The 13,728-nt window shown below is 35.0% G+C and overlaps 1 protein-coding gene across 1 annotated transcript in view; it reads left to right on the top strand.

The window, feature by feature from the left end:
• LOC149565157 (1-phosphatidylinositol-3-phosphate 5-kinase FAB1B-like) overlaps positions 1-13,728 on the top strand; it is a 47,965-nt gene that overhangs the window by 13,595 nt on the left and 20,642 nt on the right. The gene's annotated exons all lie outside the window — the stretch shown is intronic.

The following is a 13,728-nucleotide window of genomic DNA, read 5'->3' as shown; positions in this document are numbered from 1 at the left end:
AAATCAGCTATAGGGTTACTTTGCATATTGCATTTCCCCTTGTCCTCTCGCACACCAGATCTAGCCACTACACTACAAGTTGATGAATTGACTGAACCTAAATCCTACGGGACAAAGTAGTGGGGATTGCAACTACATTGTCTTCAGAAACACCCCATAGCTTATTGAACTCAATTCTGTACTTGATATTTTTAGGTTCGTGCAAAAAATTACAAGGATCTACACCTTTTTCCTTACAGTAGAGGAAGTGTGCATTAACTTTATTGAGGCTCCCAAATCATTCTGTATCACAAAAGTTGCATCTCCATTTCCTTGTGCCACCACCTGTTGGCGTTGGGGTTGGTATTCTTGTCGCAAATTGTTTGAGAAGAGGCTTGGGATGATAAGCATCCCAAGCAAATTTTGTCAAAAGCTTGAAGAGGCAATTTGTAGCAATTGGTGCAGTTGACATAAGATTAGTTTGGACTTCCAGATCAGTCCTGTGCTCATGCCCACCAACCTCATGCTGAAATTCATATTCTAATTGACTTGCACAATGATAATGAATTTTCATCTCATTATCACTCGTAGTATGACTATGAGAGCTCATTGTGACACTGCATTTCACAAAATGAAAATAAATTCAATAAGTACCTCGTTTCGGCCTACATTAAAAAATTAAAATTCTCAATTTTTTAATAAGTTACAAATTTTAATACAAAAATTTAAAATTCTTTAATCTTGAATTCAAAATGAATAATTATGAAGTCTGATTTAGAAAATGGAACAACAAAAATGAAAAAATATTGTAACAAGAAAAACAATTATAAATGAAAAACAGAAAATAATACAAAAAAACCCTACCTTGTGCTTGAAAAATCTTTTTAAGAAGTTGCAGAATCTTCCTCTTCCTTTTCTTCTTCTCCTTGATTCTCTTTCACTTGCACTCACTCCATTTACTTCTAATCACTGTTTTCTCTCCTTTTCACTCTCCTCTATATGTTGTAGCAAACGATGAGAAATGCAGTGAAGCTTGGAAGGTCTTTTGTAGGCTTGGAGGTCTCTGAATGAGACCCACCATAAATTAGGGTTCAAATGGAATCCAAAATCAAATTAAAAAAATGATTTAAAAAAAAAATCCACTCAAATGCTTTCCACCGCTGGGTACACACCAACCTCATCGGAATGTAACTCTTGGGTGTCCTCACACTGTTCTTGCCGTCTCCACATTTAGGCGGTGGCTTGGTGGCACTTGGGCGGCAGTGTGTTAGTGCTCCACACTTGTCCCCTAGTAAGGGAATGCAGGGGTTTAGGGGCCGGGATGCATCTCCGTGTAAACTGATACACATACATATACACGTATACGTACATACACACATATATACATACTCAATACGCACACACGCACGCACGCCTATACATATACAAGAATATAATATAACAGCAATACATATATATCACTTATTATTTCCAAGATTTTTCTAAAACATTATAAAGTACTGGCTTACTTTTTTTGGTTCTGAAATCTATTGAGATGTTTGATGCTTTGTTGCAGGGATTGGTTGTTCTTCTTGATGGATCAATGATTAAATGATTTATTGTTTTGTGAGTGATGATAGATAAGTGACCATTGAATGCTTAGAAGTTAGAACAGTTTCTTGGTTTTACAGGTGAAAGAGATCTTTTATAAGAATTGAGTCAACACCTTTCACTGTTGCCTTTAATATATTATTCCTCAAATTGATCTCCCTTGGATGTTCTCAAATGAAAACGTTGGAAGAGTCACAATCGTTCACAAACTTTGCCTTTTGAAGGATTCATTTCCAAATTTTTCTCCTCCATTCTTTCTATTTGGATTCACACCTTCAAAAAATGTCTTCTATTTGTACTTCTCGTTTAAGTCGGATTATACTTTCCTTCTCAACTTGCATCAGCATATTCTATATCTTCACATATTCTTCTTTTATACCTGCATATTCTCTCCTTACAAATCTGCTATATACTTTTCTTACAATTACACCTTAAATTTTTCTTTGATAACCTTCCTGTTTATCTTCTCATTTGCAGATCTGCAAATGTAAGTCTGATATAAACTCTTATTCTCCATGCTCCCTTGCACATCACAACTTCTATATCTTCTTAATATACTTCCCCAGGAGGAATACTTAATGCATGAACACAACCATTGCAATTAGTAACCTTTCATAATGATGTGTCTTTTGCTAACAAGGAAAACCTTCAACCTTGATTTCTGTTCTTATAATTGCTGGACGTAACTATATTGCCATTGCTGTAAACTTTATCTTTTCTCATTATTTTGTCATTGCTGCTTTAGCCTTTATCACTACTTATATCTGCTTACATGTCTGCTGTTACATAAAAATGGTATTTCACTCCCTTCATGCTTGTCAAATTGATGTGCTCCTCCGTTTATATCTTCATGCTGAGGAGGTCACAATTCTTAACCCAACCAGTGCCTTTGAAAGGTTATACTCCCTTATTAAATTACTAGTTAATTAATGGCAACCAGCCTTACACAAAATCACTATAACCTTAACTTGTTAGACGGCTTTTGAGAAATAATTTTTTTCCTTGGACATGTCTGATGTTTCGTTTAATTAGGTCGGCCTTTAGATAATTGGGAAGATTTGGTGCTTCATCGTTGTGAGCATGACCTAGATGCAATGAGTGCTAAGTATTCCATTCATTCTCATAAGAGATGGGTTCTTGTGAATTACTCATGAAACATGGTTTAATGAGTTTGGCTCCAAAACTACACGGTTGAATCTTGATAATAGTATCACAATTTGACTTCTTGTGTAAAATATCTCCTACATATCAATTGACGAGCTTAAGGGGCTTCCTAATGAATGGTTCATAAGGCATTAGACTAGCTGAAGTTTTTGCGAATGGTGTTACAAGCAAAAATCTTAACCATGGAGGCAACTCTGTAGTTAAAGTGCACTTGAGCTGGAGTAGTACTCGGATAGTCTTGGTGCTTCATTGTTGTGAGCATCACCTAGATGCAATGACTGCGAAGTGTTCCATTCATTCTCATGAGAGATGGGTTCTTGTGAACCACTACTCATTAAACATGGGTCAGTGAGTTTGATTCCAAAGGTACATGGTTGAATCTTGATAGTAATATAACAATTTGGCATGCTATGGAAAATATCTCCTGCTTATCAATGGATGAGCTTAAAGGACTTTCTAATTAATGGTTCATAAGGCATAGCACTTGTTGAAGGTTTTGCGAATGTGGTTGCAAGCAAAGTGGGCTTAACCATGGAGGAAACTCTGTGATTAAGCGCGCTTGAGCTGGAGTAGTACACCTCTTGAGAAGTCCTGGTGCTTCGCCACTGTGATTGTCACCTTGATGCAATGAGTGCCAAGTGTTCCATTCATTCTCATGAGAGATAGGTTCTTGTGAACTACTACTCATGAAACATGGGTCAATGAGTTTGATTCCTAAACTACATGGTGGAATCCTGATAGCAATATCACAAGTTGCCTTGCTGCAGAAAATATCTCACACATCAATTTCTTTACCATTAATGTGATTGTCACCTTGATGCAATGAGTGCCAAGTGTTCCATTCATTCTCATGAGAGATAGGTTCTTGTGAACTACTACTCATGAAACATGGGTCAACGAGTTTGATTCCTAAACTACATGGTGGAATCCTGATAGCAATATCACAAGTTGCCTTGCTGCGGAAAATATCTCACACATCAATTTCTTTACCATTAATTTGAATTTGCTACATCTATTTCACTGCTTGGGTTATTCTACCAAGTTGGCTCAAGAAGCATTGGAATTACAACAATTAAATCATGTGTTATGTTATAAAGGGCAAACCAAATCCCAGGTGGAGAGAAATGTTCAATTTTGAACAAACCCTTTATGACAACACCTAAACCAAATACAATGACAGCTTCTATTTATAACTAACAACCTCTCTGAATTTTCATTTTCAACTAAAACAGAACAATCATTAGTAGACAATACTTAATCTATTCAAAGCGGCTTTATAACTGACAATTTAATACTAAGATTACAAAAACTGTTATACAAGAAGAAAATGGGATGTGTAGGTTATTGTTGCACCAAGAACAAAGCATCAGTAATATTGCCAATAGAAATTTCAATATTGACTAGAAAATCTAGGCAAAGTCTAAATACCTTTGCATTGTCTCATCAACTTTAATGTAGAAGGCTAGATAGTTACAATCACATTATCCTAAAATCTTTCACAGAAGCTAGTACCTCACTAAGGCAGTCATTGATGTTTTAGAGTTAAAAATCAACTATTTGAAATGATTTTGGGTGCGTGTTGTCTTTCCCTGCATTTGAGAATGCTTGGGGTCTCTTGGGAGCACCTTGGGAGTTGCCCAACTAGCCCAGAGTTCTTTGTGGGTGTACTTGAAGGGAACCTGGGACAGCTAGGACTCTCCCAGTGTCCTCCTGTTGTCACTTTCAAGCTTGGTTGGATCGGTACAAGAACAAGATCTGGTTCAAGAGAGCCTGACAACATAACTCTTCAGTAGAGTGAAAATCTCTTGGAACATGTTGCTGAAATACAAACTTGGTGCCTATGCATGAGTGATATAAATCTAGTAGTCAACTACCAAATGAAGATCATAGAACTCAGTGATCAACTTGCAATAATTAGAATTCTGATGGAGGAAGAAGAGTGGATGCTCAAAGCCTAAATGGGTTGTCACCAGTAGCTTCCACTTTTGAAAAGCTTTGGGATGATTTCATCTAAGAGACCAGATTGGAGATTGTTTCAGCTAGAGTAGGAGACAGTTGTAACCTAGCCTTCATTAGGAAGATGAGGAAATGTGGAAAGAAAGGAGGAGGGTTAGAAGGGCAAGGAGAAAAATTAGGTTCTTTGGACAAGAGGAAAACAGACTGAAGTGTTCCCAACACCACTAAATTTTCCATCATACATCAGTGTCTTGTGAAGAAAAATCCAACTTGCAATGGCAGGAGCAGGGAGTGTAGAAACGTTAGCAATCTAGACTTGGCACAATAGTGTCATGTGGATCCATTGACACTATTTTTGCCATAGGATGCTTAGGATGCTATGCAGACATTGAAACATCAAGTCACACATCTTCAATAAAAAGGCTTTCAGGGAACTTCAGAAATAAAAGGCTGCAATAAAAGTAGAACTCGGTGATAGTGTTACATATCCTGTTAGTAGGACAGAGACTGTTTCCTTCTGCATGCCCTCATGTGATGTTATTGACTTGAGTTAGATGATGTTTTAGTTTGATGAAGAGTCCTTTTTCAGTTTCTTGCATGATAGGTATACATTGTATTTTTGTTTGATGGTCAGTATGCGATTATTAAAGAGCATAGCTTTTATCTTGGTCTGCTTTTTGGCAAGAGAAGTTTATGATGGTTTCCTGTAAGACCTTCTTACTAATCCAATCATGTAGGTATTGCAAGATGCCATGATGGAGTGTTTAAACTTTATGAAGACAATTTCTAAACCTAATCTGAATTACTCTACTATGAATTACTGATTGATTCCATACATCTAATTGATTTGATATTGGAGAGAACCGTGACACGTGTATTGCTAAATGATTCTATAAGAAAGAGGGAGTTGATATTTGTTGAGGTTCTTACTTAATACAATCAGATTTTAGACTTTTTTACAAAGTCTTTTCAAAAATTGAGAATTCAATTACTCAGAGTGAAGTGGGGGCTGACGGAAAACATCATTGTGGAGAGGGGACTGTTGGCTTTTTTTTTTGTCATCTGGTGGTGTGAAAATAATGAGAAATCAGACCCTAGGGTGGTCAGCACTCAGCAGTCATATTTTGCATTATTTTGTGTGGTAGCAATGAGACATGTTAATGTTTTACTTTAAAAAAAACAAGCATGATACCTTAAGACCCTTTGATCACCATGATCTTGATTTGGGCAAGTTGAGAGCATATGGCGAAAGGGTTATAAGATACTAAAATGCTTCTTGATGGCAAGCCACAAAACTCGATACTGTAATTGTTAAAAAAATTGGAATTAATAAAATGCTTATTCTGGTGGCAAGCCTTCTAGATTAATTCAAAGTGAAAATTAAAATAATTGAAACTAGTTTTAGCGAGAAGCCTTTTGAAACAATATAAAAACCAAATAGGCACACAAATTACTCAATATAAATCTGCAGCTGTTAGGCAAATCTTCTAGAACTATACAATATTATACAGAACAACAAAGTTTTTTAATGAAGTGTAATGTCCCCTTTTGGGATTACCTGATATTCTGCCGAAGAATCACAAATTTAATAAAACAGGAGACATAAAATATAATTTTACGTAAAGTATGTAAAAGCAAGATGGGTCCTTGGTGAGATCCTGCAACCAAGTTAGACAAATATTGGAGATACAATTCATAAAATTAACCATCACTAGGGTTAAGGAACATATATTCATGGTCATTTTAATCATATGACATATCTACTCTATTATAACAGAGCTTGGATAAGGAGACATGATAGGGTACCTTGAGCAATCCTCCACCCTAGAGTGGATAATGACAAATTTCTTATTGTGAAATTTAGACGTCATGTTCAACTCAAAACCCTAGAATGAAAGCTTCATGGGTACTTGGCTATCGATTTTCAAATTTCAACTCATTCCGAGTTGATTTGATCATAGTTTTTGATGTTCTATGAAATTAACCTATTTCAGAGAGGGAATTCTTCCTATTCATTCATAGTTGTTTTAGATAGGATTCACAATTGGTAGTGAGGCAAACAAATTATTCTATAAATCTGCAGCTGTTAGGCAAATCTTCTAGAACTATACAATTTAATACAAAACCACAGTTAATGAAGTGTAATGTCCCCTTCTGGGATTACCCAATATTCTGCCTGAGAATGACAAATTCAATAAAACCGGGGACATAATATTTAGAGATATAACTTTACCCAAAGTATGTAAAAGCATGATGGATCCTTGTTGAGATCTTGTTATGAAGTTTGTTAATTATTGAAGCTACAATTCATGAAATCAACCGTCACTAGGATTAAGGAACTTATATTCATGGTCATTTTAATCATATAACATATCTAATCTATTATTTGGGTTCAACTGTAATAGAGCTTGGATAAGGAGACATGATAGGGTGCCCTGAGTGATCCTCCACCCTAGATTGGATATACCATCTTTCTTGGCCTTACCTAGACTTCTGATATCCATATGAGGTGGCATACCTAGTGAAGAATCCAATAGCAGTTTTGCCTCTTCATACTGCCAATACTCTCCCTCCTATGATTGAGACTCTCTTGAATCCCATCCCAGCAATCGATCCATGTAGAAATTTGATGGCAAACTACAACAGTGTTCTCAAAGTAATAATCCACCCTAGCCCTAAGAGTTCCTTTTTGCTTGATGCGGCCTTCTGCCATCTATATGAGCTGGTGTACATAGTCAGGAAGCCTATAGTAATTTCCTTGTATTATAGGGTACCCAAAGCAATTCTCTACCCTAGGTGCAAGAGCGGATATGCCATCCTTTTTGGCCTCATGTGGCCTTCAGCCATCTATATGGGGTGGTGTACATAGCGAGAAAGCCTATAGCAGTTCTCCCTCTTTGTTTTCCCTTTCTAACCTTGGCAGGATTGATTGTCACTATTTGGAAATCCACACTATTACTTGTCTAATGATGTTATGTGCCAAATATTTATCCTATTTTATATGTAAGGAATTTTGCATTATATTGCTGCATATACAAGGCAAACATTTTTAGACATATATTCTGGCATACCACGAATGGATAAAAATACCATTGCCTGCAATAAATAAGGATTTCTGATTCTGATCTGATGGCTTGTGTATAATTTATTGGTCTGCTCTCATGAGCACAATGCTTTCTGATTGCTTTCCTTGATTGATCATTTGATTACTTTTGAATCACTGATGTTCGTATAATGATTGATTGATTGAATGGAGTCCTTTGATTTGGTGATTCAAGCTATTGGTAATTAACTAATTGTTTATTTGATGAGTGAAAAGTGACAGTATAATGAATGCTAGTTTGATATATTGGTGAATGATGATTGAATGAATGTTGATTTCATAGAGTGATGCTTGATTGCCAAATTGTATGTTTTCTTGATCCCAAGATGAAGTAATGATTGATATAGATTCAATGATTGTTTTCTTGATCTTGCTGACATTGTTTTCTTGATTTCTTGAGAGATTTACAGTCGATGGATAAAGGATTTGTTTGGATGGGTTCATTGGTGATGGTTGATAAGTCCTCCTTCAATGCTTGGAATGAAAGCTCCTTTATAATTTAGTGGGTGAAAGGGTGATCACCTTTCATAATAATTGAGACAGCACTTTTTGTTGTTGCCTTTGAGAATAATATATAATCCTCCGAATTGATTTCCCTTGCATACTCATATGAAACCTTTTCCCCTTATATCTTCCAATGTGAGGGAGAAGTCACGCCTCTTCATCATGTCAGCTTTACCTTTCAACATTTCTGCTTTTTGAAAGAGAAAATTTCTTAGTTTCTTTAAATTCCTCTTTTCTCTTTCTTCAATTCTTTCATGATTCCCATCTTCCATTCTTCATTCTAGGCTCTATATCCGCATTGAAATGAGGTTCCCTTCTCTTCCTTTGATTATCTCATGTTTGAGGTAGTCACAGCTTTTCATTTCATGCCTTTTAATCATTCATTAAACTTAATTAAATTTTAATTTTGTTTATTCTATGATTATTCTTTTATATTTTTAATTAAAATTTAATTTTTATTCTTTTATATTTTGATTTTATTATTGTTTAATATTTAATCCTATTTCAAAAGGGGGACATAATACGAAGTTCATTTAAATTAATTAAATAATAGAATTTGGAGAAATGAATTAGTTAACTGCAAATGAGGTTCCATTATCAAGCAATTTCAAATTGCTCTTCCCAAAAGACTTAAAAGTTCAAACTAAAGTTGACAGCCTTTATTATACAATAGGTGGTACACAATAAAATAGCTGTTCTATGGGCTAAAAACTTCCTTAACCAAATGTACGATATGACTGTTGAGCATATAAATATTGACTCAAAATAAAGTTGACCCACCATATCAATGGCGCACCAATTGATTTGTAAGGTTGCTTGGGAACAAGTATTACTTTTTATAAAGTCAGTTCACCATATGAATTGAAAGTCAATTCATCCTTTAATTTCAATTCCAAAAGTGTGATTCTTTGGCCAAAATATGAATGCTAGTGCTTGATCTTTGACAGGGGTTTTTTGTAACCATATAATGGACACTTTTTGTCCCTCCCAAGCATCACCTTTTATAGGCTATTATTTTTTGATTTTCCCTTGTTCGCCCATACCATATTTTAGAAGTGTCTAGAAAGGCTTTATGATAAAATTTCACTTTCAACACCTTTTCAACATTACATTGGACCTTTCTTGTTAAATGACCATATAAGTTGTTTTTTTGTTAAATGTAAAGCAAGTTTCTAAGGGGCCCTAAAATCTTTTACAACAAAAATGTTGCCTAATAGAAAACATCGAAGACTTTACATTAAACCAACAACAAAAACATTGCAAATAGAATAGAGACAAGGAAGTTGCTGAAGCTACTTTAGAATATGAGCAACTAGCAAATTTTTGTGGACAAGGTGGTTATTAAGATCAACTACCAATTTGGTTTGGTTGCGAGTCCTTGTCATTGGGAAGTGACATTGCTTTTCTCTTGGACATTTTCTATAGTAGTTATTGTATCCTTCAGGAATCAGACCTTTACTTGCATTAACATTGTCAACTTCATTGGAATAACTTTTTTCTCAAAAGCAGATGCCTTGAGGTTCTTGTCTTTGTCATTGTTCAGCTTGAGCTCCTTAGTGATGGTTTGAATAAAAGATTAACCTCAACCATGATGTTTGATTTTTGGTGCACATTGAGGATGGTATCCTCTAGTTTACTAATCGTGGCTTCATAGTCCAAGACCTCGATGTTTGTGGCCATTGTCTCTAGGATCAACAACATCTTAGAGCTGTTCACCTTTCTCCTCTTGGGACCAAACGCTTCGGCCTTTTCCAATGTGTCTTGAAATTCTTGCATTTTTTTCATGAATGAGATTAATTTCAGACGGAACCAAACAGACAATATTGACTTCCCTCATGCATCAACTTTAGTTCGATAATGTCCTCAAGTCCATCACCATTGTCATTTTGGCTAGAAACCTTCTCTTGATCACCTTGTAGTTTCCCTCCACTTCCTCTTCAAAAGGCACATTGCCCCCTTGAACATGTCATAAGCGAGAGCTGGCTTCAAACATCTCCTTATCTATGTTAGGCTCCACCCAATCATTTGCCTCGACCCTATTTTAATCCGTCTCCTTTTCCTTAAGCATGATACCTTTCCCTTTCCCCTTGGCATCAAATTCTTCTCCTTTCCATGTTCTAACACACAAGGGGTTTCAACTTTTCGTAGTTGTAGAATCCTCTTCATCTTGGGTGAAGGAACCATTAGATCACTCTTGATGGTGCATTTATTTCAAAGGATTGATTAGGTGAAGAATCATCCTTATCATTCCCAAAAGCTAGTTCTTAATCCATTGAGGTTTTGTCCTCAGAATATGTTGACATGTCATTGTATCATTGAGTGGTTTGTATTTCTTATGCTTAGTTTTGGGTTTTTTGGCTTTTTCTCAATAATAATGGCTTTTGTATATTTCATAATAAGCATGATAAAGCCCTCATGAAGTACACAGGTGTAGTTGTTGTCACATGGTTCGTAATTCCCAATTCCAGGGATGAAATCTAGTAGAATGGAAAAGAAACCAATTGTCTATAAAGAAAATGGTTCAATAGGATGAAATGGTGACTAAAAAGATTGGTAAAATGCCCATCCGAAGTCCTTTCGTTCTTATCACGCTCCCTTGCTTTGAAAAACTTGTTCATGGCAGCAAAGGTCCCTTACAATCTCTAAAATATTTTTGCCCTTGGCAAAGAGGTCTGCAATCTAGGCTTAGTTTCATGTTGAAAACATTGATAGTCCTGTCTTTCCAACTAGTCACGAAGTCCTTGGTTGCTCAAGGGCCACACCACATTAGAGTTTTCCCATATACGGTATAACACCTCCCTCCTCAAATTTGCCCCAAAACTCCTCAAATTGCTTAAGCTTCAAAGGAATGGGATTGCAAAGGGTAAACTAGTATTAGATAAAATAGGGGATCAACAAAGAAACCCAAGAAGAAATGGGAGTTCCACCCAAAATTTGTAGGAACATTTTGACAAAAAGGACATAGTGCCATTATGAATAAGCAATGCGACATCACTTTAACTCTTGAGACCTTTAATCATTTCTGAGAATTTGGACAACTAGGGGAAGGTCATTTCTAGACCCAACACTTGATGATGAGTGGAAGCAACCCCTTGAATAGCATAAGAAACAACATTTGTCTCCATGAAGATGTGGGTGACATGACACTCTTTGAAGGTATAGTAGCCAAGCTGTCTGTTAATGATTATATCTTGGATAGTACAACTTGTATTTTGAATCTTTTTAAGGCAATTGTTGACACTCCCCCTTAATCCAAACCCAAATACACCCCAAGCATCTATCAAATTTCAAGCTGAATAGGAAGTCGTAGCTTTGACAAAGTGTTTCTTTTGGATTCCTAAGGGGAGTGCCAATGCTGAAACAAACCAACCTACTATTGTGATCTCTTAACACTCCCTCATTACCAGTAGGCCTTGAATCTCCCTTGGTCAACCCATTAAAATTGATTTCAATCCACTCCCATGGTTGAGCTCTCCAAACAATATTGTCTCTAGCTCTTGGGCTTATGAAGAGGAATAGAGACATATAGGGGAGCTTCAACCTAGTAGTAGCTTACCAATCATGATAATATACAACTTTTGGCCAATATTGAGCATGATTAGAAATGCCATATAGAAATTTTTGAGAATAGAATAACACATCTTGTAGGAAAAATTATGGACAGAGGACTCCTTAAAAGATTTTGTTAAAAATATGATGGTTTTGCTACTGGTACAATGTTTTAGTATGTTGGTATGGCAATTATTTTCTTTGGTATGGTATGATTCTTTCCACACTTAGATTTTTTTGTGATATCATTCTCTTTTTGTGCTATTATGACCTTTATTTTTTCTATCATGGAGGTAATGCCATTGTAGATTTCTCCCAAATATGACTGATTTATATTAGCAAACCTAAATATACTCATGCAGACTTGGTGAAACTCAAGGCATAGTTCACACAAGCCCACAAATAAGCATCTAGGAATAATGACTTGACCTTGTGGGCCTCTTTGAATTTGATTGCTTCTAAATGCACTATTGGTGGCTAATTATCATGTTGCCTGATGCCTTTTGCACATTCACAAATCATTACAAAATAATTGTCTGGTGTGAACCATGTCTCAATGGCTAATTGTTGTGTACAGTAATAAGTTAATAGCACGTTAAGATATACGTAAACATGACAAATTAATTTATCTTCAACAATTCCAAAATCAAGTAAGTCTAAAAAACTTGTGACGTGATGGTTTGTAACAAATACTTGGATCTCTTGCCTGAAAATGTGTACATATTTTTCCTTAATCAAAGCAAGTATTGCCTTGTAATGTTTTGCATTGTTTGTAATGATTCTGATAACATTTAGCATCCACCATTTGTATGGAGTCTGCACTCAATGAGGAATCTAGAAATAAATTGTTTCTTCGATTTGCCCCTATTGGTAGGCTTGGCGAAACTCAAGACAACCAACACGAGCCCACAAACAATCATCGAGGACAATAATTTGAACTTGTGGGCCATTGTCACAAGCCATAATTAATGAAGGCACATGATAAATATACTTTTTAATGCTAATATAATCAATTTTAAAATACATTGCTTTGCTCATAAATATGAATTGATCGATATAACATAATTAATTCTTATAATTAATTAATAGTATATTATCTATTAATGGATCAATATTATTGATCAATGTGTAAATCAATAATCAATATGATAAACTAATTAATATCAAATCAATTAATATATCAATAATCAAATTAATTTGTATTAATAGCCTGTATAAAAATAAATCATCAATTAACATCATATTAATAATCACTATAATATAAATACAAGTAACATAATCACTTTTGTAAATATCCTATTATAAACACGAAAACATCCTATTTAAGAGTATTAATAATGATGACACTAATAATAATAATATGCATTAACAGCTTAGAACAGTAATAAACAAATTTATAAACTAAGCCAACCCAACAACCTTAGGTGATGTGGAGAAGAAGCCATGACCATTCAACAACATAGAAATATGGGTTATAAAGAAGACATTAAGGCACCCATAAAAAGATATAGAGAGATCATAAGAAACATAAGAACAAAAAATATAGCAAAACATTCCACATAAGCTGAAATAAGATATCAGCTATAAGGAATATTAAATAAGAAAAGGTAAGTCCAAGTCAACTTAAATAAAACGAGAAACATTATTTACAAGTTCATATTACACAATTGGATATAATATAATTCATCTATAGTAATTATTAGTAATTAATTATGGAAAAATATAATAAAAGGACAAACTTTTGTTATATATAAAAAAAGGATATAATACAATAAGCAAGAGGCAATATGGAAATAAATAATAAATATAAGAATCAATGCAATTTATGGTAATTATAATATTTTCTAACCAATACAAATGGTAAATAAGCAATCAATATGTAC

This window comes from Cupressus sempervirens, chromosome 3, assembly GCF_028749045.1.
Source record: "Cupressus sempervirens isolate cs-2001-9-10 chromosome 3, ASM2874904v1, whole genome shotgun sequence".
NCBI classification, from domain to species: Eukaryota; Viridiplantae; Streptophyta; class Pinopsida; order Cupressales; family Cupressaceae; genus Cupressus; species Cupressus sempervirens.
This window is presented reverse-complemented; position numbering and strand designations above follow the sequence as displayed.